This window comes from Anser cygnoides, chromosome 2 (genome assembly GCF_040182565.1).
Source record: "Anser cygnoides isolate HZ-2024a breed goose chromosome 2, Taihu_goose_T2T_genome, whole genome shotgun sequence".
Taxonomy (NCBI): domain Eukaryota; kingdom Metazoa; phylum Chordata; class Aves; order Anseriformes; family Anatidae; genus Anser; species Anser cygnoides.
Genome location: NC_089874.1, coordinates 135,980,686 through 136,005,650, shown reverse-complemented (window position 1 = coordinate 136,005,650; position 24,965 = coordinate 135,980,686). Strand labels below are relative to the sequence as shown.

Genomic DNA, 24,965 nt, shown 5'->3' with positions numbered 1-24,965 from the left:
GGGCCATCTCGTCCAACCCCCTGCTCAAGTGCTTCCTGATGTTTACACAGAACCACTTATTTTCCTTTTTGTGTCCTTTGCCTCTTGTGCTGGCACTTAGCACCACTAAAGGCATGGCTCCACCTTGTTTGCACCCTCCCTTCAGCTATTTGTAGATATCAATGAGATTCCCTCTGAGCTTCCCCTTCTTCAGGCTGAACAGTCCCAGACCTCTCAGCCTCTCTTCATGAGAAGTGCTTCAGCCTCTTTGTCATCTTGGTTGTCCTTTGTTGGACTCTTTCCAGCACTGAGTCCATGATTTGGTACCAAATCAGGTTCAAATATACCAAATTCAAATATAAGCAGTAGTCCTAATACACAAAGTGCATGTGCAGTACATGCAAGCAATATCCAGCTGAGTGCACACATAGACATGCACAGAGCTCACTTTCATCAAAGGGGAACACTTCCCCTGCACGCTGTAGGGCTGGTGGTGTAGGAACAACAATTCTCTTCTGCACATCTCCTCTAGCTGCAGCCTCACACTAGCTCTGCATACACACACCCTCACATGCAAGGAATTTGTGTACTTATGCTTTAATTCAAGCCTAAACAAACAGCAGTATAGGAGTATTGCTTCTAGATTTCAGAGGCTAGCCTACAATGCATTTTCACTTGACAAAATATTTACTTTACTAAAAACAGGCTTTGTACATGAGCGAATGTGTCTACATTTAAAATAGCATTGCATATCCCTCAGTGTTCAAGTTGCTTTGTAAAAATCAATTCACAATGACCTATATTCTAAACATGCTAACACGTATTCTGCACTGTGGGACTGAAAGATGGAGGACCATGTTCTGATGAGACTGCTAGAAGGGTGGGAAGAGATGCAAAATATTTAAAGAAGTTTTGAAAACATGAATGCCTGTATTTGCCCAGATGCTTAACTGCCTTAAGTGTCCCTGGGCATACAGTTTGTGCCTAATGAAGCAGTATTAGTATAGTCTTTGGATGTACACATCACATTTGGTTGCCCCTGACTCATCACTGAAAATAACTGGGCCACACTAAATGATATCAGATGAGTGCCAGGGGTATGTGTTATTCAAGGTGCAAATATTATAATCATTTAAACTAGAAGAAATGCCCAAAATAAAACCCTTGTAAAGGCTGGCAATCTAAAAAGTGCATTCTCATTTTGAAGACAAATGCTTTTTAAAATAAAGCTGCATTTTTACTTCACAGAATTGCAGCGCTCCCTGTTTTTATCCATAATTTACTGTCATTCATTACTTAATTCATTCTAATTCCAGTAAATTAGTTTTATTTTCTAATCCTTCTTAGCAAGTCATTGTGACAGATGGGAAACTAGCAGTATCAGAGCTCAGATTCTTCACTGTTCAGGGATTTTCATGGGCTTTCCAAATAAAAATGGATGGAATAATTGTTCTGTGTGTACAAGATGAAGTTTGACCCAGAAAGGAGCAGGGAGCAGCAGTCCTCTGACAGCATTAGAAAGGAAAAGAAAAAAGAAAAGGGAAAAAAAAAAGTTCTAGAGTAAAATATTGTCTCTTCTATTCCTGAGAGTAAAATATCATCTCTTCTATTCCTGTTGAACTGGTTGTGGGTTTTGTCATCAGACTTAAAAAGAGTCTTACCCTGATTAATTCAATTTGTCACAGTATTTCAGGTCATAAAAACAAATCCCGCTTCCACGTCACTCTTCTCTGTAGCCTGGGTACCCTTAACTGTTGCTCCATCTTACAGACAGTCAGGAGCCTACTACAGCTTTGGAACAAGCAGGTGCAAAATATTAGCTGAAGCACTAGTGGTTCATTATTTTACATGCAAAAGTTTCAGAAATGGTCCTCCCAGTCAGTGATATTCCCATGCAAGTATTGTGCTTTCTACGTATTGTACATACACATACCATAGGGGACTATTCTGAGACCTGTACTGCTCAACTTTTTAACAGTGATTTGAAAGCATGTTCATAAAGCTGGAAGATGAGACCAAACTGGAGGGAGCAGGGAAATATGCTCAAGAGCAGGGCTACCACCCAGAGGACAGGCTAGTGAAATGAGCTAAACTTCTGAAATTCAGCAAGGACAATTACCAAGTCCTGCACCTGGGAGAGAAAAATCCCTGGCTACGGTGCAGGCAGGGGATGCACTGCCTGGGGAGCAGCTCTGCTGTGAACTGCTTGGGCATCTCAGCTGACAGCGGGCTGAACACAAGACAGCAGAGTGCCCTGGCAGAAAAGAGGCCAACAACATCTGGGTCTGTAAGAACAGGACCAAGTACTGATCATCTCCCTCTAATCAGTACTTGTTAGGCATCATCTAAAATACAGCATCCAGTTTCGCCCCAGTACAGGAGAGACATGGAGGAGCTAGAGCAAGTTTAGCAGAAGGCTCCCATGATGGTCAGGACTGGAGCACTTGCCCAGTTAGAAAAGGCTGCAGGATCTGGGCTTGTTCACCCTGTAGAAACGATGACTTTGAGGGGGGTGTCACAGCATCCCTCAACACCTACCAGAGACAGTGCATGGAAGGATTATGAGAGAAAATGTACATAAATTGACATAAGAAATTTCAGAATGGAGATAAAGAGGATCATTTTTCCCCCACGATGCTGCTTTAAGAAGGAGTTTTGGACTACAAAGGGGTTCTTTTCAAGGTTTTGTGTATGTAGAATGAATAGGAGTATAAATATAATCCCATAATATATTAGCAGTACCAGGTTCATGCACTTTAACCAATCAATGAAGCAATGGCTGCTGTTATTCCACCTAAATCTGAAGTTACTCTATCCATGTTGGCTAAAGTTTCTGTATGAATCATTTTAGATTCAAGATACTTTTTGAGTCTCAAACCAAGATGTTGTTAAGGGTTTTGTTGTTGTTTGTTTATTTTTTATTTGTTTGTGGGTTTTTTTTGTTTGTTTGGTTGGTTGGTTGTTTTTCTTTTTTCTAATACAGAGGTTCTTTTCTCTTTCCTACTTTCGCTTCAGTGAGCTGAACAAACATTAAGGAAAACTGATCATGGAGAACCTGTCAATATGCAATAAACGCATGAAGAACTCAGAAGACGGAAAAGATATTTTTTTTCTCCCTTGATTATAAAACAACATGCTGTTACTTGTAAAAAACACAGAACAATAGAAGCAGGAATTTGATTTTAAAGTTGATAAATCACCTAAATCGCTTAATAATATTGTAGTTATTTTTCAAGCATTCTAAATAATTTGACAACAAATAAATTATTTTCTCAAAAGGATCTTCTGATTCAGAATCCTAGAAGTACTTCTTTTGGTACAAATGTGTGTCTTGAACTGTCTTTGATGTGTAGACCTTAGTTTGACCATGAAACTAAACATTCACTTTCAGCACTTGCATTTTTGTTTGTGTTAGAAAAGCATCAGTCTGCCAGTTTACACTACAGTCCACAATTTTGGCCTTGGTTTTAAGAAGCCATAGTGCCAGTGTTTGGCCAAAGTCCTGTATCTTATTGCTTAACATGACAGCAGTGGATGTGAATTGAGGACAGTGAGTAGGGAGAAGATCCAGGTGTTGACCACAGGCTGAGATGTCAGAACCTGCAGCATTACAGAAAGAATATATCAGGGAGCAGGATTCAAGTTTAGGGAAGCAGAAGGAGAGGAAGAATGCCAAAACATAACTGCATCTTCAAAGCTGGGGTTTCACACAGTAACTCTTTTCTGGAGTCTCTTTTCTTGGTCTATAGAGCACTGAGTGCTTTGTAGCATATGGGCACACTTCCAAAGGATAAACTGTACTCAGGGTCTTCTTTAAGTAGGGCAAATGTGCAAACATCACAAGTAGAAGCAGACCTTGAAAACGGACTTGCCATATATAAATCAAATTTCAACATTATGGTATTTTCTGATGGCACACCGATAAATTGCTAGAACCGAACTATAGTCTTGTCAAAACTGTCCAAGCTAATCTAGGATACTTCCGCCAAAGAAGAAAGTCAAAGTTTCAAAATAAAGATATGAGGGTTTAAGAGGAACAGTGATACTAGGACAAGTGAATTTTAAAAAGATCTTTTATTAAGCTGTTGAAGAAATCTGACATTTTGCCTCTATACAAGACTAAAATCTTCACATGATGAAGAGTTCATGAGTGACAAACCAAGTTGTGATAGCCATTCCCTGTTGAAATCTTCAAAAGAATCAAAGACCTCATTGTCTTTTGCTTCGCGCTCCTTGAATTGCCCACAGATTTTTATCACTCTCTCTGGTGCTGAAAAGGAAGATCATTGTCAACACAAATTAAGTTGTCAGATTTCTTATTTCAGTTCCATACTAGTGATCAAAACACTTCCATTCTTGACAGATTTCTCAGGAAACAAGACTCAAGCACTTACAAATTCCAACAGAGGAAGACAGTCAGAGAGAAGAACAAGCACCTGGTAGAGTACTCTGAGGAAAGAGAACATAGAATCATAGAATCACAGAATCACAGAAGAGTTTGGGTTGGAAGGGACTTTAAAGATCATCTAGTTCCAAACCCCCTGCCATAGGCAGGGATGCCACCCATTAGATCAGGTTGGCCAAGGCCTCATCCAGCCATGTTTTGAACAACTCCATGGATGGGGCATTCACAACTTCTCTGGGCAACCTGTTCCAGTGCCTCACCACTCTCTGAGTGAAGAATTTCCTCCTAACATCTAATCTAATTCTCCCCTCTTTTAGTTTGAAACCATTCCCCTTTGTCCTATCATTATCTGCCTGAGCAAAAAGTTTTTATAAGCCCCCTTTATGTATTGAAAAGCTGCATTGAGGTCTCCCTGGAGCCTTCTCTTCTTAAGTTTGAACTTCCTCAGCTCTCTCAGCCTAAGATTCTCAGATGAAGGAGAGTACACACTTCCAATTACAAATGCATAAACAAGTAAATAAAAACCTAGAAATTTTATTAATTGGTGTTATTCTAAAGCATTTGCTTTTGATAGACTGAACACCTCACAGTTACAAATGGGAAGCTAATGAGAATCAGTGTCTTGACATGTAGTTTCTGCTTTGGCGTTGCAATAAGAAGGGCCCAAGGAGGTTCCTTCTGAAACTATGGGTGGGGGGGAAGGGGGGGAATTGTTATCGAAAGCAACCTATTTCCAGTTTTAGCATCTGGTACCTTCTTGTGTTTAATATTTACATAAAGATTACAGGAAAAAATAACAATTATGCATCCAGTAAGAAAACCATGAATAAATATTTCTCATAATACTATTTTATCAGTTTCTTCTCAGAAGTTAGTAACAGAAGAAAGAAGCCTGAAGGCAGGAAAATGTTAATTAAGGTGCAAAAACATTAACCAAAAGACCTTAGGGAAGAAGAGAGAAAGGAAAAGACTTAGTTCCCTTCATTGAAGATGATAACCTGATGTTAATTCGCAGGAAATAAGAATCAGGAAATAAGAATCATAAGAATAAGAATCATTAAACAGGGAAGAGAAATGAAAATTTCATCTAGGACTGAAGAAAAGTTTTGCACCATACCAAGTCATTCAGGTTAGGACCTGAATGACTTCATTAAACACCTTCCAAAACACAAGCAGGAGAACTGCAGCTCTAAGAGCTCCCAAAGGCACAATAATCCTAAAAAGATATATTTGGTCAATTAGCCAGATTTGAAGTCCAGCTTAGACATTGAAACAGCTAAGGTGAACCTTTATTGTTAAATAAATTCCAGTAATATACTCTATTAACTTTTTAATGACTTGATTCATTTTGTAAATCTATGGTCCTATTTTAATTTTATTATAAATCCAGTAACATGTAACATGACTGAATAAACAAGTCACTCCTCCATATAGACTTGGCAATTTTTGTAAAACTTCCTGCATCACCTCCTACTGTTTATACTCAGTACCAAACTGGAACAGGTTTTGTGGTTTCAAAGATACACAGTCAGGGGCTGTTCAGATGCAGCCATCTCCAGGGACTAACTAAAAAGCAAGGAAATCTGCTGCTTGTGGCAGGGGAGATGAGAATTTCCTAAATCTTAGTCCACAACAATTCAGTATAAAAATTGGTAACTCAATGAAAAACTGAGGGAAAACTGTCTCTTCACTACTCCATAAAAGTACTCAACACATTAATAATTAAAGAATATGACATTCTTAGGAGCTTTTTTCAGTTCATAAAGAAACATGTTTTTATGCTCTTGGTCTGATTTATTCAGTTATTTTCTTTGGTTACAGTTTTCTATAAAGTAGCAAACAGAAGCAATCACCAAGAACAAGGATGGTGGGATTTGATGCAGAAAGTCTGATGTTACAGAGATTATGATATACAATACTATGTAGATTTAGTCTGAATCTAGATCTTTTATTTCCTATTCCAAATTCAATGATAATTATGAAAACATTGCTTTTTTTTTTTTTCCTTGAGAAAACTTTGTAGTGTTATTGATATTAATATTATGGTTCTTTTGTTCTTTTGGGTTTCTGTGATTTTATTAACAATAATCCAGGAACTTTTTTTTTTTTTTTTTTTCCCCCAGGATGTTACTCTAAAAGTCTAAGACCGTTAATCATGATGAGCTTAGGAAAAGGATTAGTGAAAGTGCAAGGAGAACCTTTCTAAAGAATACATTCAACAAAAGTCAGTCAATAAAATGCTCCAGATATGGTGGTCTTTGGTACAGACAGCTGTGAGAGTGGGTCAGAAACCACACTGCACTAGATGCAGGGTAGCACTGAGTTTCTTCAGGTTTAGCCAGCATAAATTGCTGAACTTCCAGGTACTACTCAGCTAACAAATCATTTCTCTGTTCTTGTAATTTTTTTGCATGACTAAACCTTTCTCACATAAGAGGCCTAGCTCTGATGTCCCTTGTCTCTGAAGAAAAAGTAGTTCTATCAATGTAAACAATTATAGCAGAAAAATTGAGATCATAATCAAACCAATTAATGTGAGGTTCCCACAGCTTCCATCAAACTGCCAATCCTGTCTTGCTAATGACTGGAGCCTTCTTCTTCTATTTATAACCTTTTCTTTTTCTTTTTTCTTTTTTTTTTTCTTTTTTAATGTGCAATACTCTAAATATCACCCAAATTTCCTAATTATAATACATATCTTAATTAGATTTCATCTTTAAAAATAAATAAATACATTAAATTCTTCTGTGATACCCATGAACATGCCTCTAGAATGTTTTTAGTGAGGTCAAATACATTATTCACACTGTCATAGGGTGGATCCAGGCTCTACCTTCTCCTTGTTATGTATTTCATTTCAAAGTGTTGAATGATTTTCATAGAGCACCACCTTCCCCCAATCTATAGTCCAAATTCCTTTCCTGGACAACTTGTAGAATGTTAGAAAGAGAAAACGCTTTTCTTTTAAAGCCTAAAGAAAATGATTACCTTTTTAGAACACAGGTCATGCACTTTCACAAACACAACTACATAAGATTTACCATAACATTTAACAGATAACTGATGTAAATGAATTTTGGAAGAAGGGAGGATGGTGGCTCATTTATTTCATCTTTTCATCTAAACAATCCTTAATTTTCTTTTCTTTTTTTCTTTTTTTCTTTTTTTCTTTTCTTTTCTTTTCTTTTCCTTTTCTTTTCTTTTCTTTTCTTTTCTTTTCTTTTCTTTTCTTTTCTTTTCTTTTCTTTTCTTTTCTTTTCTTTTCTTTTCTTTTCTTTTCTTTTCTTTTCTTTTCTTTTCTTTTCTTTTCTTTTCTTTTCTTTTCTTTTCTTTTCTTTTCTTTTCTTTTCTTTTCTTTTCTTTTTTTTTTTCTTTTCTTTTCTTTTCTTTTCTTTTTTCTTTCCTTTCCTTTCCTTTCCTTTCCTTTCCTTTCCTTTCCTTTCCTTTCCTTTCCTTTCCTTTCCTTTCCTTTCCTTTCCTTTCCTTTCCTTTCCTTTCCTTTCCTTTCCTTTCCTTTCCTTTCCTTTCCTTTCCTTTCCTTTCTCTTTTCTTTTCTTTTCTTTTCTTTTCTTTTCTTTTCTTTTCTTTTCTTTTCTTTTCTTTTCTTTTCTTTTCTTTTCTTTTCTTTTCTTTTCTTTTCTTTTCTTTTCTTTTCTTTTCTTTTCTTTTCTTTTCTTTTTTAATTTTATTTCTATTTATTTTGGAATACAAAGCATTTATTCCTTGCCTCATAACCTAGTGGATGAGGAGATTGGACTTGATCTCTCTCCCAGGAGATCTGAGATTGAATTTCCTGACCAGTAGAAACTGAAGTTCAATATTCTTTGAACTGAATGAATACTTCACACTCTGGTCTCCCAAACATAAAGGGTGGTATCCCTTATTACATATCACAAAATAAAGTAGCTGTGCATTGTTTTTACGTGGCAAGGTTTTGGTAGCGGGGGGCTGCAGGGGTGGCCTCCGTCAGAAGACTCCAGAAGCTGTCCCATGTTAGATAAGGGCCAGTTTCAGCCAGCTCCAGAGGGACCCACTGCTGACCACAGCTGAGCCATGAACAATGCTGGTTAGGCCTCTGGGAGAGCAGATTGAAGAAAGGGAAAAAAACCTGCCGTAAAACAGCAGCTGGGAGAGACGAGTGAGAACCAGCCCTGCAGACCCCCAGGTCAGTGCAGCAGGAGGGCAGGAGGTGCTCCAGGCAGGCAGCAGCAGTTCCCCTGCGGCCTGTGGAGAGGCCCCTGGTGGAGCAGGCTGTGCCCCTGCAGCCCATGGGTCCCACACGGAGCAGATCTCCACGCTGCAGCCCGTGGAGGAGCCCCCGGTGGAGCAGGTGGATGTGGCCTGGAGGAGGCTGCGGCCCGTGGAGAGCCCCCGCAGGAGCAGGCCCCGGGCCGGAGCTGCAGCCCGTGGAGAGGAGCCCACGCAGGAGCAGGGGTCTGGGGGGAGCTGCCGCCCGTGGGGGACCCGTGCTGGAGCAGTTTGCTCCTGGGGGATGGACCCCGTGGTACGGAGCCGTGTGGGAGCAGTTCTTGAAGAGCTGCTGCCTGTGGGCAGCCCCCGCAGGCTCAGTTCGGGAAGGACGGCATCCCGTGGGAGGGACCCCACGTGGAGCAGGGGCAGAGAGTGACCATGAAGGAGTGGCAGAACCCAGGCATGAAACGGAACAGAGATGCTTGGACTTAATAAAACTAAAGTGTTTCCATGCATTTAGAGACAAATCCTTGTTAAAAACTGGTGGGCCTAGAAAATCTAATTATCACCATCTAAGTACAAAGTAGCAAGGATTTTCAGACTCAAAAGATTGATTTTAAGTTCAATTTCAGTCGTTCTCTTTTAGACATATAAGTTATTTACAATCTTGTCTAAAATTCTGAGCCTATAGCCTTACAAACTTATTATTTTGTCCACTGCAAGCTTTCAGTGATTCTTAGCTCTTCAGAAAGGAAAGTCATAGGAACCTTAACATATGGGAAAGTAGGGATGTTGGTTCAGGAATGACAATTGAAATCTAATGAATTCTCTCACAAAAGTGACTGATACAGAAGACCAAGAAAGAAGCCTTGATGGCAGAGACAACAAAATAAAGAAAGTTTAAGAGTTCTTTTGAGATACTTTGAATTACAAGGTATCCTACATACCAAAGATAAACAGTTATTTGTAGAAAATAATTTCAGAATAGGGTGAAGAAGCAGAGTGTAATTACAGAGCTGAAAAGATCTAATTACTCATTATCCATTGCTCTAGAAGATATGTGCTATAGAATTGTGCAAGCTAGGTTTAAAAGCAGCCCAAACTTACTGCTTTTAGACGGGAATTTAGTCTTTTCCAAAGCAGCTTCCCATAAGTGAAATTAATAGAGGAGTTGAGGAAACTTGATACTTTTGGGGGATAGGGAGGGTCTTCAAGGGTTTTTGTGGTTTTTTGGTTTTCTTTTTTTGTCTTATGAAAACCAGAATAGTTAAGTTGATCAAATAAAAGGTAAAGCTTGCTGGATGGACTTTGGTTTATTAGGAGTGTTTCCTCTAAAGGTGTCCACCCTGCATTTGTTCGTTAAGTCTGTCACGCAAAGACATAATAGCCTCAAACCAGAAACATTCCCTTCTTTATCTTCAGTAGTATCTCATGGCCAGGAAGACGGAGCTCTTACACAAGTAAAGAACATTCAGGACATTTAATCCCACGAAGTAGGAAGATATAGGAGCTACACGCTGCAGACTAAAAGAAGGTAAAACTCTTACAAATTGGTGGAACATGAGTGGATGGGAAATCTAAAGGAAATAGAAACAGGTACTGGGTTTTCAGTTCGTTCAGTTTCAGGCCTCAAGGACCTTGCTAGTTGCTTCAGATAGATGAAAATATGCTGGACGTTTTGTTAGCATTTCAGAAGATTAGGCTGAAGAAAGATCACATATGTTTTATCACTGTCAATCTCAAAACACTTTAATTGGAAAGTCCTAAAAATGTGCAAATGTGTTTCACAATTTTAAGATTGTGCTTGTGACTCGTTGCAATTTGTGAATTAGGCACTACAGGGCAAGGGATCTTGCTTGCCTATTTGCTTCTGCAGTGTACATTTCTCTGTCTAATCTCTCTCAGGGACTACCTTTATAGCTTTGGATTAACCAGGTAAGTACAAGTATTTTCAAAAACAAAACACAAAGAAACAAACAAAAACAGAAATACAAATTCTTTTATGGTTTAAAGATTATTCCACTGAATCATACTGAGAAGTTTCATCATCTGAAAAAAAATCATTTAAACAACTACAGGTTTAGGGGTCTTTAGGAGAGTTTATTTAGGAGAATACAAAATTTGAGATAAAGCTAGGACACATTCTTGAAAAACAAATCTCCACTTTTTAGGTGATTTTAATGAACCACAAACAAGTAGTAGTTTTTCATAAAATATATATATTTTAATGAATGCATTTTCTCTGCAAGTTTCTGCCATATCTGTTAATGTTAGTGTTTTCAGCATTTTCTAATGTGATCTGGATTTCTGACTGACAAAGAATAAGGCAACTAACAGGACAAATTCATAACTTCTCAGGCTGGCTTCTGTTCTGAAAAGACAAGCTGCCTTTTATATTTTATCAAAGCAGTCTATGCATAAACAATTAAGTTTTCCCCAGATTTAAATCATATTGGCCTCAAATCTCACAAGGGCATATATTAGTACTAGATTGACATATGAAATACTATCAACACCTGGAAATGTTCAGAGAGAGAAAATTTGTTGAAAAATGTCCCTTATACAATATAAAAAGATGGATGACTTTCACATCATAAGCAGAAATCAAGCTGAACAGCTGTCTACCCCAGAGAACTAACTTCAAGGGACAGAGACATCAGGACATTGTTTCAAGAAAAGGCATCTCATGAATCCAAAAAAAATGGTATATGTAAGCTATGGATAGATTGTCTTCTTTCAGAGGCAAAATCACAGCAAATGTAAAAAGTCCTTTATCATAATTTACCACTATTTATCCTTAATTGCTACATTTCACTTAACCATTTCAAGTTGTTTCCAGGCATTTCACTACCTCCTATGGAAGTTTATCTGTACAATATGAATATTTTGAGAGCCTGAAAAGCTGTATGTTCATTTAGCAAGGAAAAAATCATACTTTTATGCAATGCTTTGCATGTCAGACATAGTCTTTTGTCATTATACATGAGATATTAAAGATTTTCTACCTTATCACAAATAATATGTAGTTAACCATACAAACCATACAAGTTTGCAAGCCCATGCAGTACAATAATATTTTTCTCATAATAATGCTCCTGCCAAGTAAGTAAGCACATATAATGATCTCAAAAAGCCCTGTGGTCACATAAAATTCTTACAAAACTTTACAACACTTTAAAACAACACTTGTCATGAACAAGGAGACCAAACATTACAAACATGGAATTAAAAGATTTTCTGAACAAGAATGAGACTAAAGAAATTCATACTTGTCCATATATCTGACTTCAAACAAGCTGGTAGAGAGAGGCCTGGGATGGTTTGATTGGGCACAGCATAATAACACAAGGAATACCTGAAGCAGCATTCAAGAAGCACTGGAGTAGGATAAAAAACTATAAAGGGGTTCAAGGGGACAATACTTCATAAAATGAAATGCAACGTTTAAGAACCAACTTTCAGAAATAAAACTCACAAATCCAGCTTAGAACCTAGTTCACCTAGAAGAAGATTTAGACAATTTCAAATATGATTTATGAAATTCAGTATGCTAAATAAGGTGGTATTTTGTGAGACAACTGGAAATGCTGGAAAAGTCACCTCACCTCTTCCTGCATTTAGAACATTCTCTCTTTTCACATTTTATCTGCGAGAGCTCAGAGCTGGAAATAAACAAGATAAGTAGCAGAAATATTTGAAATGAAATTCATATTCACTAACTTTAGAATGTCTAACATTTTTAAACAGGCTCATTGCATTCTCCCTATAATAAAATAATAATAATAATAATAATAATAATAATAATAATACTTTAAAATGTGATTCATTGAACACAGACACATTTAAGATAACTACATTAGGGTCTGGTGAGCTCAAGCCATACAGTTAATCCCACTAGAAATATCTCAAACTGGTTGTGACATGGACCAGTGAGTTCAACAGAACCTGATAGTTTTGTAGAAAAGTCTGAGGCTCAGAGTAGCAAAGCTAAAGTCTTAGATTCTGATCTGGGCAAGATATACAACATAAGATTACGTTAGTCTCCAGGTATGTGAGTGGAACTTTCTCACCTAACAACACTGTTCTAAACTTAAAGAGTGAGACTAACAAAACAGAAATCCCTAGGGTGAGCCTTTTACATGCAAGCTTCCTGTTGGTGCCAACACCCTAAAGTTTAAAGTTAATTCTTATCTGTGTTTTTCATGACACAAAGTATACCTTGGAGCCTATATTGGGATAGAAACTGTTGTATACTTCCTTGTTGAAGTTGGGTGACCATCCTGAAAGGGAAATTTGAGATTAACATGGTCAGATACAATTAGGAAGAGACTACTAAACTCTACAGTTCTACAAAGCTATCTTAGGCCTTAGTTGCTGTTCATAATACTCTTCACATTTTGCTCTTTGTACTAGAAAAAAAAAAAAAAAAGTCATCACGTGATGTCCTGTAATCCATTTATTTCAACCTGATTCTTCAAAGTATGACCTTATCTATTTATGTAAAGAAAAAATCTTATGAAACCACAGTTCTTTATTTACATGCTAAATTTCTTAATTAAAAACAAACATATTTAACATGTAGCAACCTTCATTTGAATTGACTGTGCACATGGAATGATTATGAGGAAAATACCGTGCAATTTTCCTTGTGTGGATATTTTTCTTTTAAAGTAATTTCTTAGTATTTCAGATTCCAGTTTTCTATTGAGCTGATTAGATTCAACTGATAGTTTCTTTCTTGTCATCATACTCTGAGCCAGCAGCTAAAGAAAATAGCAGAATTTGCCCACGACAAGACAGAAAACTCAACACTTTTTGCTACCAAAATGTAATCCATCTTTTTAAATTTATTACCACTCTGTTGTGCATGGCAGTAGGGAACAAGGAGGCATTTACAAATGATGGAAAACAGAATGCCAGTAGGCATTGAATTTTTACAGAAATGCTTGACTAGAAGGAAAGCTGAATTTATTACTCAGGATCCTTTTCCTGAGTTTGTTCATCAAGCAAAGATAGCTGCAAGGTTTAATACTCAGGAATAGTTGTCAGTATAAAGGGGAAGCTGTCAAACCTTTATTTTAAGAATAAATTTGAAGTGTTTCATGGTAAAAGACTTTTAAAAAGTTTTATGTTCACTTAGAAGCTCCTCCAAGATTATAAAAACAATGCACAAAGAAAATTTTTCCATCAGTAAAAGTATTAAAGCATAATGTCTCATTCATAAGATTTCTGAAGATACTACATTTAAAGCCTGATAGTTTAGCCTAAATAACAGATAGGCTATTAAAAAAAAAAAAAAAAGTTTAAGAGGTAGATACCAATTACATTGTAATAAGATGAATGAACTGTCATTCTCATGTAAATGAAAGATATGTTGGAAGAAAAATTCATTCTTGAAAAAGTTCTTTAATATAATGAAAATCAGTGGGTTTTTTGCTTGTTTGTCTTGTTTTCTTTTCTTTTTTTTTTTTTTTTTTTAAGAATGTGGTTATCTTGTAGTTTAAACATAATGAAAAACCCTCGCAAAACAAAATTTTATGAGACCATAAGTGAAGTCTCATTTTATATCTTAAAACCTCAGTTATTTTAACATATAAATTATTCATTGTGAAAGCTTTGTGATGACAACTTCATTAAGCTGTTGGAATTTCATAAGAGAACATTTTTTTCTTTATGAAACTTCACACGGCAAGCCTATATCAAATGTAATCTTAAATAAATATATATTATAATGTATTACTTTTTACAGTATGGCCAGGCCTTGCCTCAGTGCCTGCAAACTGATAATGAAACTTCTCTTTCTTATTATTATGTTATCACATTTTGTAAAATCAGAGGATAAAGTGATGTTGTAGAAAAACAGAATAAAAATACGAGGGGAAAACTAAGGTTAGAGAAATCAAATTCTCTAGGAGATGTAGTGTGCAGCTATAAGAAACTATATGTCATTCATTGTGCTGCATGGGTCAATGAAATATTGTTATCCAACTATGACATCCTTACTAAGAGTCTTAGAAATTCATGCTGGCTGAGGCTACGTGATTTATACTCACACAAACCAGGGTCAGACTGGTTGAACTAGTTCTGAAGCAAACATAATTTCCTCCAGGAGCACAACAATTAGGTTCTGATATAGTTAAAACAGGAGAAAACCCTCGGTTACAAAATCTCACTAGATTTGGCTACCTCTAACATTGTGCATAGACAAATATCCTTGAAAACCGGAGAGAGGAACAAAGAGAATCCAAAGTCTGAACAAAGAACCTGTGGGATGGATCACCTCCTGTTACTGGCTGATGCATTCTGCCATCTTATTTCAGGTCCCTACCATGTAAAACTCAGACTGCTTTTGTTTTGTGATGTCAGAAACCAAAACAGAAATGTTCTGTGGGGCTTGTGCACTAGTCTTGACTCAACAGGTTTGAATGTTTGAACATTCGTTTGTTTTCAAAGGATTCCTGTTCACCTATTAGTTCTATCTGGTAGAGTGAAATATCAGTGAGGTATGGCATTGCTATTTTGCTTTTGTTGTTGTTTAATGTAAAAATGCAACAAACACATTTCCACAAATAAATAGTTTTAAAGTGCCTTTCATAACTGACATTCAGCACAAAATAGCAGAACGCGCAAACATTTTGGAACATTAGTCTGGTTTCATATAGTGCTTTTCAAATTCTGTGATAAGAGGTCTTTTCAAAATAGAAGACTGAATCATTGAAACGTATTGACAGAAGGCAAGATCTGCCTTTTTGTTATTCTATATGCCATTACAAGTTTTTGACATTAGAACTAGCTTTATATAAATGATATACTCTGCAAGAACTGCCCTTACTCTAAGAAAAATACCAGAAGCCAGTCAAGATAGCAAGGCAAAAAGCAGTCTAATTTAAAATCTGCCAGAAGTACAAAGCCCTCCTGGTGAGATTCTCTATGATGATGTTTTAGATATAAGATCACATCCAAAGCCCAGATTCTGCAGTGGAGTTTCAGCTTCAACTCAGCTGATTTCTTAGCCATCATTTATACCAGAAATGAGTTATATCTACTCATGATCAAACTTTATTACTGTCTGTTGCTGCATTACAACTCTGTGCCTGGCAAGATCACGGAACAGATCCTCCTGGAAGCAATGTCCAGGCACATGCAAGACAAGGAGGTGATCCAAGACAGCCAGCACAGCTTCACCAAGGGCAAATCATTCTTGACCAGTCTGGTGGCCTTCTATGATGGAGTGACTGCATCAGTTGACAAGGGAAGACTGACCAATGTCATCTACCTGGGCTTCTGTAAGGCATTTAACACAGTCTCACATGACATCCTGATCTCTAAATGGGACAGAAATGGATTTGAAGGGTGGACCATTCAGTGGAAAAGCAATTGGCTTGAAGGCTGCACCCAGAGAGTGGTGGTCAATGGTTCTGTGTCCCTCCGTTCTATGATGAGCAGTGTCAATCAGGGGTCTGTCTTGGGACCAGTACAGTTTAATAACTTTATCAACAACATAGACAATGGGATCGAGTGCACTCTCAGCAGGTTTTCTGATGAAACCAAGCTGAGTGGTGCACTTGGTACAGCAGGAGGAAGGGGGACCTGGACAGGCTTGAGAAGTGGGTCCATGTGAACCTAATGAGGTTCCACAAGACCAAGTGTAATCCCAGACACGAGTACAGAGAAGAACTCATTGAGAGCAGCTGCGAAGAAAAGGACTTGGGAGTTCTGGTGGATGAAGAGCTTGACATGAGTCATCAGCGTGCGCCTGCAGCCCAGAAGGCAAACTGCATCCTGGGCTGCCCCCTCTTCTGCTCTGCCCTTGTGAGGCCTCATTTGGAGTGCTGTGTCCAGGCCTGAGGACCCCAGCACAAGAAGGATGTGGATCTGTTACAGCAGGTCCAGAGGAGGGCTATGAAGTTGATGAGAGGGCTGGAGCACCTTTTCTATGAAGAAAAGAAAGGCTGAGAGAGCTGGGGCTGTTCAGCCTGAAGAAGAGAAGGCTCCAGGGAGACCTCATTGCAGCTTTTCAATACTTAAAGCAGACTCAGGCAGACAATGACAGGACAAGGGGAAATGGTTTTAAACTGAAGAGGGGAGATTTAGATTAGCGGTTAGGAGGAAATTCTTCACTGTGAGGATGGTGAGGCACTGGAACAAGTTGCCTAGAGAAGTTGTGGATGCCCCATCCATGAAAGAGTTGAAAACATGGTTGGATGAGGTCCTGGGCAACCTGCTGTAGTGGATGGCATCCCTGCCCATGGCAGGGGGTTTGGAACTAGATGACCTTTAAGATCCCTTCCAACCTGAGCCATTCTATGATTCGATGCTTCTGTGATAAGCAAGTGCTGTTAACTGAATCATACAGAGCCTCAACTGAGACAGTAAACAGGGCTATTCACCTATAAAGCGCTCACCTGGCAAAAGCATCAGAATACACTAATCATGTTTCAATGGGATTACACCAGCAGTTAGGCACAGAGGTCTGGATTCTCTACCATGCTATATCCTGTAGATTTGTACATCTACAAAATGCCTTCGTGAGAGATTTTAAACAAGATCAGAACGGTAGCATTTTACATGGTGGTATAATGCTACAAAACACACATAAATGTGTGTTATTGTCTCTTGTACAGCCTTTCTGAACCATAAAACTAGGCCTGCTCACTGAATCTCTTTCATCATTGAGTCCAATTTCCTGTCAGCACAAACACCTATCATTCTATCATTAGTGTATTTAGCATTATCTGCAAAGCACCTAGGTATTTTGCCTCTAGTGCTGCGATCAGAGGCAATTTCAGAACCTCCCTGCCTAAGACCTAAGTCTACACCTAGCATTAGGTAAGATAACACAAACACACAGATGTTTGCATGATTTGTCTTATATACTACAAATATTTATTATACTTGAAATGCCTTTTTAATATGAATACAAAGATCCAGATTTTACATATTACATAACCTCCAAAGCATTTTAAGATCATTAATAGCTATTACAATTTCTGCTGCTCTTTCATGTTAGTATCTTACCATGTGGGTACCAGAGCCCAGAAAGCTTCCCCTTTTATTCTGTTGTAGAGCACAAGGATTTTAACTTTTTAATAGAGAAAGCCACTTAGTTTAATAATAAGCTAGAGACCACCTGCTGAATCAATAGCCACTCTTGTTTCACTGAAAGCTGTAGAGAGTCCCACCTGAACATAAGTTCCTCGTGAACATTCACCCAGTTGCACTGTCTCCCATGATGCTTACTAGGGTGCTGTGGAACAACATCTTGTTCTCTCACAGTCTTCAGAATTATCTTTCAAATTGAAAGCATGCCTTTAATTATCAGCACAGTCCTTCCTTAGATTTCTTATCCATAATCTTTCCTTCCTAAGTCAGAAATGGTATGCAAAGCATTTATATAGGTGCCCCATTTAGAACAGTTGCTGCAGACCTCAGAACTATCCTCAAAGAACACTCCTCAAAGTGTAACTTGCTATCCATTAAAACAGAACAAGACTTCAAAGTTACAGGACAATCAACAGCTTTTAACTTGTGAATACAGTAAAGGTAGAAAGGTGACAGCTTAATGAATTTACATGTTGATTCATGTAAATTCATTCACTTTTAACTTCAGGGAGTTAAAAGTTCATATATTAAATTAAACTGAGGTTGAGAGTAGTGTTATCTAACTTTGTACTCCTAGGCTGGCATGCATTTGAAGTAAGTCATCTGACCTGTTTTTGGCCTGCAAACTGGCCTATAAAGAGCTTAGTTTCTTTACTTCTATTTCTAGCAGAAAGAGCCTGGCACAGAGGTCTAAGATTTAAATTACGAGGTTTTAAATGCATAAGCTGTAGGACGTGCGTCTCACAGAGGGTACTATCCCTCAGAAAATGTGCCTCCAATGCAGGCCTTCAGCATATTTAATAATCTGTCTTCTCCTCAGTACCACCTTAAAGCTACCAATAATATTACCTCAAATGATTATTTAATATTTGAGTATCACAAAGTATATCATTGAATTAGGGGCTTGTGAAAACAAAAACTAAAGCCAGTTATGAACTGATTTGCTTTCTTCAGCTTTTGCTATGCGTACTGTCAGTAGTTTGCAGCCTTTTCAACTTTGCTGTCCCTGAGACTTAACAAACCCCTGGAGATTTTAGCTTTGATGTTTCTTCTACTCGAACAGATTCACCATCATAATATCTTCAGGTGACAAAAAAACATGTGAAGCTGTGGTACAGCCTAGGGTTGAAACTCTGGGGACAACAGTCTTCTGTGCTGTAAAGTAGCACCACACAGCAATCCCATATTGTTGTCACTGTCAACAGCAGACTTTGGGAGAAAAGACCATATTGTTTTCTATACCATGAATCTGGCCTCAAACTTAGCATAGATACTGTCACTCACTAGTTTTAAGACACAGAATAAACCATAAACAACCAGGACCCCACCAGTGATGAGGGAAAAAACAAACAAAAAAAAAGGGGGGGGGGGATCATATCTGAACTAAGATCTTTCTTGTTCTGAATGAGATGATGGTATGCCCCTGTATTTTCCCAATACCAATAACTGATTTTTCCAGGGTATCAGTAGAAAACAAAGAGGAGAACTGAGAAGAAAAAATCAAACCCCACTGTACTCAGACCAACACCTTTTCACCTTATTTTGGCTTTTAGTTCAATCCAGATTCCAGCTTCCAAGTCCAAGAAATTCTGTAAATGTTGAGAAAGACCAACTAACCTGCAAGGCCATGTAATATTCCCAGCTGCACTTTTGATTAATTACTAGCCCAGCAGGAATTCATAAGGCATTGCACAGTACAGCAACAACAATTATTCTTAGCTGTAGGCCCAGCTGGCTCCCAGCCTTAAACCAGCAAGAGTTTTGCTAATAACCATAGCAATAACAGGAAAATAAATACCTTTGCTCGTCACAATCATTATTTACTTGCATCCACCCCACTAATGTAATTTAAAATACTCTCTTTATTCTATCTGCTCTCCTCATGTCTCCCAACCAGTACGTCCAGGCCACATGACACTAAGGGTTATTTTGAATAACAGCACTGTTCTGACACTGGAGATGATTCACAGAGTGGAGCTGGGAGCACTGAATTAAAGACATTCATGAAAATCTGTGCACGTCTCTTATTTAGTTATATTAACTCAAGGACTGAATATAAGCTTATGTGTCAATGTGCAGCCATGACAGCATTAGGTACCATGATTTGTGATAGAAAAGAGGATCTCAGAGCAGGTATATAGAACTTAATTTTTATAATACAATTTTTTTTAAAAAATACAGTTTGCCAGCCATAACAGTAATGTTTTCAAGGAATGGAAGGAAAGAAAAAAGGGGGGGTGGGGGGGGAGAGAGAAAAAGAAAAAAGAAATCTAAGCAATCTAAGTGCAGCTGAGCTTGAATATGAAATCTGAATGTCTCCAGCTGTTAATTCAGAAGAGGTGGTAGGCTTGCAATTGCTAGAAATTAAATGAAAAGTAAGCTGTGACATTCTGTCAAACTTCACCTGCAAGTGCAGAATATTTATGAAAATAAACTTGGCTCAACCTTCCTGTTTCCATAAAGCATTAAAAAATAAATAAAATAAAAATAAAAAAAAAGCTTGGGGTTATTTTCTGAGTTTAATAAAAATTAATCTGTTTAATAGATCCAAACTAGGAAGGGAAAAACAAACAAGCAAACAAACAACAACAACAAAAATGTTTTGCAATTCTAACTAGTGTTTTTATCATACTTATTATATTGAGAAATGTACAGTAACATTTTTGAAAGTGTCAAAGATTTTTTCTCTGGACAGATTTCGAATTCTCTTGGAAAGTTTGTCTTTAGTTTAAATGAAATGTGCAGAAAGCAGCAGCCACCATTGGTCCTTGAATAACAATTCTGTGAAAGTATCATTTTGAAAGCAACCCTGTGTTCTGCGTTCATCCCATTGTGCTCAAGTTTAACCTTTTAGTACCCCCTGACTTAAAGCAACATGGCAGGGTCTTAAACAGCATTTCCCAAAAAGGTATGGATTAGGAACCACTACTCTGAAATAGCTTCAGGAGAAAAAAGTGTTAGATACATTACTCTTTAAAAAGATATCTCAGACTATTAAAACTTTACTTTTTGTTACTCATATTTACTGTTTAAAACCCAGTCTTGCAAGCTGATGCATACAGATGAATTCTAGTTCTATAAAACTGACTTCTACAAAGCTTTTTTCAGGCATACAATTCTATGACTAACACAGACTTGAGGTCTTTGCACCTCATTTGTTCTAAAGCAAAAACAGATAGGCAAGTACCATTTGTCTCTGTATTGGTCTTTTATTGGCTGTAATGTGGCAACGTTGCTGTCCAGATTCGTTGTACTACCTTATGTTTGTTTACAAGCAAAAAATGTATGTATATTTTAATGGAATTCTTAGAAACAATCATTAACATGCTTCTCTTCACATAACAGTTCTTAAACTTGCTCTCCAGCCCTTTCTTTTTTTATTTTTCTTTTATGTTTTGCAGTAATGCATTATGATTTTCTTCTGTATAACTCTTTGACAGAATGCAATTGTAGTGACATCTGTAATTTGTGAAAGAACTTTGGAAAATATTATTAGCTCTGAAAACCAAGACTTTTTGTGACCTAGAGGAGTGAACATCTTTTGTTTGTTTAAAAGTAAAACATTTTCAGAAGAAAAAAAAAAAAGTACACTTTCTCCACTCACAATGGGAGGGGAAGAGGGTGTACAGAAAGGCTGTTTCAGAAGTTTACCTCAGATGTTATGCAATTTGCAGCCATTTCTGGCGAGATTTTAGTACAAAAATCAGTTCTTCTCAGACAAGTTTGACCCCCTCACTACTTGAAGTTTTACTGGTACAATTATTGCCTTATAAATTTCATGTTTTACTGGACAGAATATGGGCACATTATTTTTGCCAAAAAAGCTTACATACAATTCATATTCTGTTCATAATATGGGAAGAGGAATTGATTTGAGGGAGTGGATTTGTCTACTTTTGCAACAACCTTAAATCACTATAGATTTTGAGTGTAGTCAGAATCTTACCTGTCTTCAGCAATCACACTGTAGTAGGAGCTCTTCACACTCTAATAGGAGCCAGGCTGCTCTAAACTCCTGAAGGCTCTGAGAAAGCTTTGAGAAATCTGAGACTGAGAAAGCACAACAATGAGCAATCTGCAAAACACTTATTGAATAAGACAATTCAGTGGAAGTAGAATATACAGCTAAAATGCCTAGAAAGTCTTTGGCTTTGTGTGTAAGGAGAATCTAACCTACTTTCATATTCTTAAATTAAAAATAAATAAATAAATAAATAAAAACTAATTAGGCTTGAATCCAAAAATGAAAATCTGTCCTTCACTTACAAAATGAGCTGCATCTATATTCCTAAAGTATGACTAGACCAAATGCCAGGATGAGGTGATCTAAATCTCTATAGATAACACAGAAAACCAGAATTGCACTGATATCCTGATCATGCTAATTTCATGTGAAATTAGGCAGGCAAACAGCCACTGTTCTTCCATTTCTTGGAAATAGTACTTTTTATTTATAAATAGTAGCTCACTTTCTCTCAAAAGAAAAATTAAGAATAAAAAAGTTTATTAAAATAATCTAAAATAAAGAAATGTCTGAATTAAGATTGCCCATAAAATCTTGATAGGCCTCCCTGCATATGATGGTAAGATCTTGGTCCTCAGGATATCTGGATTTCTGTTAGGATATCTGTCTCATTTCAGAAAGAAGAATATTAACTGAAAGAATGGCTATACCATCTCTTGTTTTACTATAACTGAAAAATGTTGTCCACCAAGATTTAACTGACTACCCCTTAAAACTCTGCTCTGTAGGGGATGATTAAATTCTTCTAGCTATCCCATGATGCTTCTCCTTCTAACAGGTTAGTGGGCTAGTGTTTGACAGGTGATTTTTTTTCTTTTTTGAATTAACTGAATATGGACAAGGGTAAACCCCATGTTACAAACTGAGAATGCAAGGAGATATCCCAGCTAGTTTTCCCTATTAACAGACAAATCTTACCATGTGGCATCACACACAGCCATTTTTGTACTATTTCAGAGAGGCATTAGGACTCTCATGGAGTCCTGCAAAAAAACATTATCTGTCTCTCTCCAACCAACATAAAATATCATTCAGCATCCCTCCGTGTATACACAGCAACATCTTTTAGAAAAGAGATGAAGTACTGCACACAGGTTTGTATTTGATATTGGATTGCCTAGTTGAGGGAATGTGAGTGTCTTCAGCTGATTCAAGCAGGTGCTGATTCAAAACTTCCAGGGTTCATACTCCAAACAAACACATCTCCCAAAGATCTCTGGTCATTTCTTGGATCTATTTTGAATCAAATTACAGAAACAATCACTTGAGATGGTCTCACCACAGCTTCAGGTTACTCTTGTACGATATCTCTGAAGCATTTCCTCCAAGGCTGGTCTCTAACGCTCTGACCAGAAAAATCCCTTTAAGACTGTATTGGGACTTTAGGAGTCTCTTGCTTGAGCTGGTTAGAAATCTAGTAATTACAGGAACTATAAAGATTCAGAAGCTGCTTTATTTTCTCCCAAAGCAGCTTTATTAAGCATGTTTGTTGCTTACAGTTTCTGTACGTTGTTTTCTGATTTAGGACAAGATTTAGGACTTTTGGGGACCATTAGTGCCTTCAGATACTACACAGAGATGCAGGCGTACTTTCTTTCAAGTGGTACAGCAGATGCCATCATAAATATGTTTCCTAGATCTGCTGAACAATACTAGAAGACAGCTAAGTTGCACCCACACAATCCCCTGCCTGAAGATGTGGTCTAAGCTATAGTAGAGATGGTTAAATTTCTTTTCAGAGTGAGTTCCATCAGCCTTTTGAAGTGGGTGACAAGATCTCCTAGAGGTAGTGGTAAAAGGCTATACACAGATGCAAAAGTGCAAGTCTTTTGTCCAGAAGTTGAATTAATCAATTACGTGGAATCAAAAGTAACTTATTTTCCACTACACTGTCCCAATAATTGGGATTCATTTTCTTTATTTCTTGGTACGTGGCATTGGTGTGGTACCATGCAGAATCCTGTATATCATAGCATTTATAGATGACCACTACAAAACAGTATTTCTGTCCTGTTCACCATGACACTTACCGGTAAAACACATGTCCTAGTCCAGACTGACAATTATCTGAAGAAGCGACAAGGCAAAGTGAATTGATAAAATGTTATTTCTAATTCTTTGGGGGGAATCAAATCTGTCTCAAATCATGTTAATGTAAATTACTGTGGCAAATGTGACATCTCTGTCTGAGAGCATGTTAATGCAATTTGCTGTAGTGAATATCATATCCCCATCTGCTAAAGTAATCTGTTAAAATTCAGTAAGATTATTATCTTCAAGAGGCAGAGGTTTTTAATCTTTCAGGTTGTTGTTTTTTAAGTTCTCTCTGATGGAAATAGTATCTAATGTGTGATGCAGACTGACAACATTTGATTAAATTAAAAATGGAGTATGTAAATTCCTAGCTCTTACCAGCTCACTGTAAAATAACAGCTGGTAGGAAGCTAAGACCAGAAATTCAATTGCTCAAAAAAAAAAAAAAAAAGGAGTTTCAACCAGGATTTCATCATGAGTGTTAGAGAGACCATGTATTACTCACGTGAGCAATACAATGACACATATTTACCTGATATCCATTATATATCCTAATATCCATTAAAATATATTAGAATAGCATTTTTAGATTCCATAAACACATAGGGTGTAGTGGCACTTGAACTGCTTTAATTAATGTCCCTTACACTGATCAAAACCACCACTTTTACACTGCCTTTTTACAGTGTTTAGGTAGATTCCGCCTGACTGACTGGGGAGCACATAGGCTTGAAGATTGATGTCCGAGATCCCAGAGCTTCAGAGTTGTGTAGACAGGGAATAGAGATACTATTATTAAGGTAATAGGAAAAAATAAGTACCTCTTTCCGTTCTGGATGGAAGGGCTGTTTAATTTCCATTCTCTCTTTCCCCTCAGATGATGGCGTCCTTCCTAGTGGTGGTGAAGCACAGAACTTCACAAAGCCAGCTTTCAAAGCAAGGCACCCAGTATATATATATAATATATATATATATATATATTCCTTGTTTCAGCCTCACTCTTTTCAAGTCTATCTGGCTGTTGGGCAGCTTCATCATTTTGGGGTATTGACACCTGCTGGCCAATATAAAAATAGCAAACTGGTTTTTCTCAGGAACACAGTCCCAGTGCTGGATGCGTATGGTTTCCTATTTCTTCTCTGCCATATGGTAGAATTCTGACTCAAACTAGTAGCAAGGAAAAAATCATAAGTTTCAAGCTATTGAATCATTAAAAAAATATATGTTTTG

The 24,965-nt window shown here is 37.4% G+C and overlaps 1 long non-coding RNA gene across 1 annotated transcript; it reads right to left on the bottom strand.

Moving 5' to 3' along the window:
• Positions 1 to 11,986: 11,986 nt before the first annotated feature.
• On the bottom strand, positions 11,987 to 24,311 carry LOC106030544 (uncharacterized). Its single transcript, XR_001203814.3, has 3 exons — positions 21,624 to 24,311; positions 12,794 to 12,855; positions 11,987 to 12,237 (listed from the first exon to the last, which is right to left on the bottom strand). It is a non-coding gene; the product is annotated as an uncharacterized lncRNA (long non-coding RNA).
• Positions 24,312 to 24,965: the final 654 nt, after the last annotated feature.